The sequence below is a fragment of the Mastigoproctus giganteus genome, chromosome 9 (assembly GCF_048544385.1).
Source record: "Mastigoproctus giganteus isolate SK-2022 chromosome 9, ASM4854438v1, whole genome shotgun sequence".
NCBI lineage: Eukaryota > Metazoa > Arthropoda > Arachnida > Uropygi > Thelyphonidae > Mastigoproctus > Mastigoproctus giganteus.
Genome location: NC_143583.1, coordinates 205,485,202 through 205,493,043, shown reverse-complemented (window position 1 = coordinate 205,493,043; position 7,842 = coordinate 205,485,202).

Below are 7,842 nucleotides of genomic sequence, written 5' to 3'. Positions count from 1 at the left end.
GCATTATTGCACTGGACTTAAGTAGGTAGTAGGGTAAATGATGGGTGTGTGAGGTGTCATGTTAAAGAAGAAGAAAGAAAGACAGTGAGGATTAATTCAAAATTTTTGATTTGGACTTGAGCAGAATTTAAAAAATGCATTCACTGCGATTTCTTCTTCAAAAGTTTGAAAAAATGCAAAATGTGATTATAAAAGCCAAACACAATAAAAACATGTAAACACAACATTTTTATTTTGATATTGATTAGTGGATTCTGTCAGATTTCTGCATTATTCCAGTTTATCCTTGTTTTTGAATTAGTGAGCCTATGTGCCCAGTCCAAATGGCATGTTAGTAAATCAGATCCTGCATTTGATTTTTTTGCACTTTAATAACTTTAACTGGAAGTTACTTCACATCACGTCAAATTAGAAAAAAAGAAGGAAAAAGGAACCTACATGGTATAATTAGCTGAAATTTAAATTAGTCAAATAAATCATTCATCTATCATGGGAAATTAATATTACCTTTCATATTAAAAAAAATAACACACACACACACACACACACACACACACACACACACACACACACACACACACACACACACACACACACACACACACACACAGTTAGTCCCCGACTTACAATAAGCCCCGAGTTATGTAACTTCAGACTTAGGTAGATTTTTTTGGTAAAATCGTAAAGATACTTTCTGTATAATTTTTAAGAGGGAAGTCGAATGAAGGAACAATAAGTATAAAGTTAACATTTCACTTTCTGCTTTAAAAATTCTAAAGAAATATTTGACAACGTGTTTGAGACAGGTGAACTACATCGAAGCACTTCAGAGAAACCCCACAATGTTCAAGCCATGTGCACTGTGTTCCATCGGCTATTTCTTCAGACAATTACACTCTAGCCCTTCATCTCTACATCCTTTCCTTCCTTCCTTTCTTTCTGGATTGTAGAGTCAGTTCTGTTTTGTTAGAGAGTGAAGTGGGAGCTTTTGTTTCCATTTTGTATGTGATGTGATATTTGTTACACGTCAGGTTATTGTAAAGTTGAAATTCACATTGTCCAATCATTTTCAGACTTTGCATCAAACCATCATCGTGTAGTGTGTGCTTCATTTGTGTGTCATAAGGTGTGACAGCATCTCTTGTAACTTAACTCTGTGAAGTTCTTGACAGAAAATTTCATTTTGACTGTTATCATGGTGCTGCCTAAGAGAATAAGTGGAAGCGATACTACTTCACTGCTATCCCCAGATAAAGTTTTTAGTTGTTAGTGTATATAACTATTTTTTTCTTCATTCTTCTGAGGATATTATGTGGTTTCTGTAATTTTGTCATATCAGGGATATAGTAGCAACGTTTTATTAGTTATTCCCGAATTACGTAAAACTCGACTTACGTAAGAAGTCCTGGAACATATCTCTTACGTATGTTGGGGACAGACTATATATATACATTTTTTTTTCATATACTAGTAGTTACTTGAAAGCATAATTGTTTTAGCATTATTAATTTTCTGTGGTAGAAGAGTGATTAATTTCAGTAGTTTAATTTTTACTTCACATAAAAACTGAAGAACAGACAATCTTTTTGGCACACGATGACAGAGAAGGATATGCTTTTCTGAGAATATGTTTTAGAGCTCAGTAATTTTTCCCAATTTTAACTGTCTTGAAACATACTTGTTCAAATACAGTGTTTGAGAGAGAGGGGGAGGAGAGAGCGAGCGAGCTTGAATAGACAGCTTTCCTATTCCCATCCTCATGCTAACTATGGCTAAATAAATGGAGACATTCATTTAAATATTCAGGGTAATTTCCTAGTATAGATATTACCCATGGGCTGGAAGAGACTTGGTTAAAATTCCATATGCTTGAAAATTTGGTTGGTAATCAGATGTTTAAAAGGTTTGTTTCAGAATATTTCTCTATCAAGAAATAACAAGTGATTCAAAAATCCTTAGCTTTAAATACAAATTTGTGACCAAAACAACATCTGCTCTATTAATTTGTGGGTTATGTTTTGCATTGTGGCAGTGAGTTGAGAACTTGGTCTGTAACATGTTTTTAAATTAACTTTAAAATAATTAAATGTTGTGTTATGATAGTACACTTGCATACCAGGAGTGGTTTCTGTTCTGAATATAGATGATGACATACTTCCAGTATAAACAGCTTCTCAGTTTTCTTGATTTAATATTCTGATAAATGTTATATCTGTTGATTATTATGTATAACCTATTATAACATGAAAGACTACACAGACATGTCTTTGAGCACCTGCTTAATTTTATAACTGGCTTATTTTTCCAATCAACTTCATGGGTGTTTTAAGTTCTTAGCTTTTAATTTCTCAATTTTTTTGGCATTAAACCAAGCAGTAAGTTTAGAGGTAAGTTTAGCTTCAGTTAGAGTTTTGTTTAGAGTATATATGTTGGTTAAATTAAAATAAAATAAATGTGCATTTTAGCAAAAAAAAACAATCAGTATATTATAAGCAGTATGTAAACATGCTTCTCACGTATGCTAAGAAAGTACAGTTACCACATAATTAAGTGGCGCCTCCATAGCCAGGTGGGAAGGAGCAGCAGTGCGCAGCACACACTTCTTGATTAGACCGGGGTTCGAGCCCGTCACCACCAAATACGGAGGATGCGGAAAGGTCAGGGAACGACCACCGCATATCCCGGACAATATGGCCTTAGTTGCTAATGCTCCTAAAAACCAAATAACAAACAAACAACCACATAATTAATTTAAAGATGAAACAATTTGCTGTTAATGGTTTGGGAAATGTAGAACTAAGTTAAAAACAGGTTATTAATCAAACTGGTTTCAATTTTGAAATGAGATGATTAGATGTGATTTTCTGTTTGGGGATGTATTAAAGATTGTGGTTTCTTTCTATCAGTTAAGGTATTACTTTAACCCTTTAAGGATTATGTATGTATGTATGTTTATGTTTTTCATAAATATTTATTCATTGATATTTGTGCTTTCAAGGTAATTTCAAAAATTATGTTTATTTATGTGTACAAATTCTCTTGGAGTCTTCTAGTACTCGACACTGTTTCTTATATGTGTTGCCAAGTAAAATAGTACACACAATTAATAAAAGGTGGTAGTGAAGAATTAACTTTTAAAAATCAGTGGAGGAAGACTGGACCTGTTAACTTCAGTTATCTGATTTGGGCTGGCAAAAGATGAAATTGATATCAAGAAGTGGTTGAAATTAAAGCAAATGATATATAAACGGATATAGAGGAGATCATGTAAAAGGGAAGAAAAAATGTAATCACGAATTTTTAAGGTTTTTTTTTTTTTTACTAATTTTTCATCCTGTTTATGATTTTTTTGGCACTAATTTCACTAATGTTGGACAGACAAATCAAAATAAGAACAAATTAATATTTAAAAGCATTTATGTGCAAAGTTTTCATTTTTACAAAACTGCAAAATATTCCACAAGGTAATTTACTCTGCAGAGTGTGCTGTTATCAGAAAGCTGATACCCAATCGTATCTTGCAAACTCACTACTGAAAGGGTTAAAATCCAATGGGTTACAAAGTTTGGTCATCATTTCACATCTTGAAATTATAGAAAAAGATAGTTCATTACCTTAGGCCTCCAGACCTAAAATGAGGTCTGGAGGCCTCATTTTAGGAAGGATGTAGATTTGCTTGAGCGTGTACAGAGAAGAGCAACATGATTGGTGAGGGGAATGAAGGGATCCTCTTACCAAGAGAGGCTTAAGTTCTGCAAATTGCAGTGGCTGGAGACTAGGCACCTGCGCGGTGATCTGATTGAGGTCTATAAGGCCTTGAATGGGTTGAGCACGCTGAATTCTGATGGGATCCTTCCATTTGTTCAGATTACCAACCTACGGGGACATAAGTTCAAATTAAGAAAGGACAGATGTAGAATAGATGTGCGGAAATTTGCCTTTAGCCAGCGGGTGGTTAATTGCTGGAACAAACTTCCATCTGTCGTTGTGGAAGTTGATAGGTTAAATAAATTTAAGGAGGAACTGGACAGGCATTTGGAGGGAATGGTGTGGGTTTTTTTTTTTTTTTTTTTTTTTGGCTGATGCTGCATAAGTTCATACACTTGCTTTCTTGCATCACGTGCCACTACTACTACCTCTGGATAGATCTTTATAATAGAAATGTTAATGTATGTTATCTTTGTTAATTTGTGTCTTCTGTCTCTTTCACTTCACTTTCTCTTTCGCATGTATATATCACAATTTGATATGTACCGGTAACCCTCGTATAACACGGTAGTTTGGTTCCTACAAAATCTCATGTAATGCAAAACCATGTTATACGGGACTAAAAACCAGTACAAAAAGGGGGGGGGGTTACATTCTAAAAGCTAACAAAATACACCATTTTTTTTTTAAAAATATCAGAAACTTAATTTTTATAGTAGTAATAATTTAATATTTTAACTTTATTTTTATAATGGTAGTAATTTAAATAGTAATAACTGAACAAATGTCTTACCTTACAAACTGTGATGCTTATATGTCAGATAATGTCCATTCATTTAATTTTCTTCCTCTTGATCGCTGCTAAGCACAACCTCTTCTGCAGCATCTAGATTTCGGTACATTCTGCTCTCTTTAAAAGTCACAAACTGCATGCTTCGAAATCACAATTTTTTATGGTCTCAAACAAGCACAAGTTCAATAGCACAGAACCTAACCCAGGGATCTCCAAACAAAAGGTGGATCCCTGCTTTAAAGATATAAAGCACAAATTTAACTTTATTACCTTACCAATTAATAAAGTTATATGATACATGAAATTCAGAAGAAAATTTTACAGTTAGCAAAATAAAAATAAATTTACGCTTACGTACATAGTAATATGTACATACTAACTAATTGATATTTCTGTTCACTGACTTTTTTTGGTTGTAAAATTTAAAACAATAAAAATGATAAGTAATTAATAACAAAGAACACGGCACGCACAAGTTGCAACAAACACAATACACACAAGTGTGATACGGAGTAATGAGTTTCTGAAAATTTATTTATGTTTCTTATTTGATTGAATATTTCATGGAAGGGAACACATTTCGCCATAATAATGTGAAAACCCACAAAATTCCAGCTATTGGTACTATAGCAAATGCAAGAAGATCGAGTTTCTCTTCGTTTATAATTATAGAAAAGACCAATAAACCAGAAATTGCAAATTGTTTTTATTGTAGTGACCTCCAGAAATGTGCTTTAGAAAAATATCATGAAGGCAATATGTTATTATAGGCAATATCGTGTTATGCGAGATTTCCTGTAATTCTCAAACCGTGTTAGAGCGAAACCGTATTATATAAGAAGTGTGTTGTGCGAGGAATGCTGCAATTTATCAATCGTGTTAGAAAACTGTGTTGTAAAAGTACCGTGTTATACGGGGCTTGCCTGTATTCTGGAAAACACAAAAAATCGCCCATTTCAGCGCGCACGCACGCACACACTCTCTCTCTCTCTCTCAGTTTGATTTTATGTACTACAGGTCCCAGTATACTACATTTCACATGATTAGATTTTTATTTATGAACAAAGAAGCTGTACATAAACACCAGACAAATATATTATAACCAGAATAACTTTGGTAGTGTAAGTACAGTCTGTCCTCGTATAGCACGATAGTTGCGTTCCTAGAAATCCTCGTGCAATGCAAAATCGTGCAATATAAACAACAGGCCCTATGGGAAAAGTAGGGTTAGGTGCCGACCACCCAAGATTGAACACACATTTGGAACCAAAACATTACCAAACACAATAAATAATCGGGTAATTTTAATCGTTATAAAATACGTAAGTATTTTATAACGATTAAAATACGTAATAAAAATATTATATTATAATAAAGTATTTTTAGTATTTTTTACGAATAAAATACGTATTTTATTCGTAAAAAAATTATTATATTAAATAAAATAGTCGTAATAAAATACTTACGTATTTTATAATATGTAAGTACTGTATAAATTATAATACGTAAATCGTAATAAAATATTGCTAATGCTTTTGCTTCTATCGTAAGCAAACTTGCTTTTTGTCTGATTTTCTATCCAAAGAGATGACAGCCGTTCCATCTCTTCCAATTCTGTGTGTCTTAATCTAATGGATTTTAATTACACTTTGAGTTGTTCCCGCTATGAAAGTTGTTTTTATTTTCTCCGTGTTCTTTGTAATTCTCGGCGTTGCCGAATTTAGGTCTGTAGCACGTGCAATATCACATGGTCTTTCATTTCGCTCAAAGCGTTTCACAATTTCATATTTTTTCTCTATCGACAGAAGCGGACTGGCCATAAGCCTTACGGGGGAAACCACGGTGGGCCGGAGGCCGGTGTGATTTGGCCATAAACCGTAGTATGAGGCCACTATAAATTTTCCCGGGTAAGAATTTTTGATCCAGTCCGCCTCTGTTTATCGATATTGCTTTTTTTTTTTCTCTCTGAATCTGCAGTGTCTTAGCCAGGACGCTTCCTTTTCACACCTTTTAAGTATTTTACTATTTTTAGGGAATAAAGCACAATTACAAAACGAGGAGGCACGCTTGATACACATAAACAAAGCTGCGCGCGTGTAGCAACTGAATAAATAACACCCTAAAGGCCGAGATACACTATTAATTAACACCTTGCATTTTACTAAAGCACATTTTTGGAGGTTACTACCATAAAACAATAAAAACAATTTGCAGTTGCGTTTCTGCTAGTGGAACCTGTTATAAACTGGTAGTAAACTGCATCTAATTGCATTTGCGATTATATCGATAGCTGGAATTGTGTTGGTTTTTACGTTATTATGGTGAAATGTGTTTCCCCTTCACTGATATAAAACATATAAATACATTTTCAGAATCTTCTTCATTCCTATCGTGTTGCGCTCAGTTGGGGTGATTCCGCGTTAGACTGCCATTTCTTGTAAACACAAAGGCGAATCGTGTATAAGCGAATTCGGTTCGTGTTATATAAGATAACGTTCCCCTATTTATAAATCGTGTATGATCGAATTCGTGTAATGCAAACACGTGTTATACGAGGACCGACTGTACTGATAAAAGGATAAATTTTGTAATTTGAAAATGTTTATGTTACTCTTATCTAACAATTATTTAGCAGTACTAATCTGGCAAATCTAATTTAAGATTATGATAAAGTCATAAAGCATTTAGATGCTAGAAACGGTGTTGATATTGTTCATCTAGATTTTAGTAAAGCTTTTGATTCGGCTTCTCATGAGATACTACTGTATAAACCCGGGGGCAGGCTAAGTGAAAGGAGACAGAGGATGGTAATCACAGTAAAATGTCAGTACAGTGAATGCCAGAGTAATGAAATATTCGGTATAATTGGTTTACATCCCCTGCCAATTTATTATGTATGTTTATATAAAAATGTGGCGAAGGTAAGGAAAGCCAACACGAGAACGACGAGAAAAGTCTGATAACTTAAGCGGAAAATTAGTTTCCCGATACGGCACTAGAGTGCCGTATCGGGAAACAGACAGTGGGTGTTATCGGTCTGGAGCAAAGTCGAGAACAATATATTGATTGACAGGTAGGCGTGGCAAACGATGTGCTGATTGGTGTGCGAATACAACACACGATAACACTGGTTTAGTAGCACTCGGAAGCACTAACGGTAACTTTCCCTAATCACATATGTCCTAATGAATGCTTTCCATAATGGTGAAAAAAGATCAGGTTACCTCCACTTGAATCCCATGGGAGCTTGAACCCCTCCCGAAGCGGAGGGGGTAACTTATCCTTCTTTAGAATCAGTCATATTTAGAAATACATTCATAAAAATTTTTTTTATGACTGTA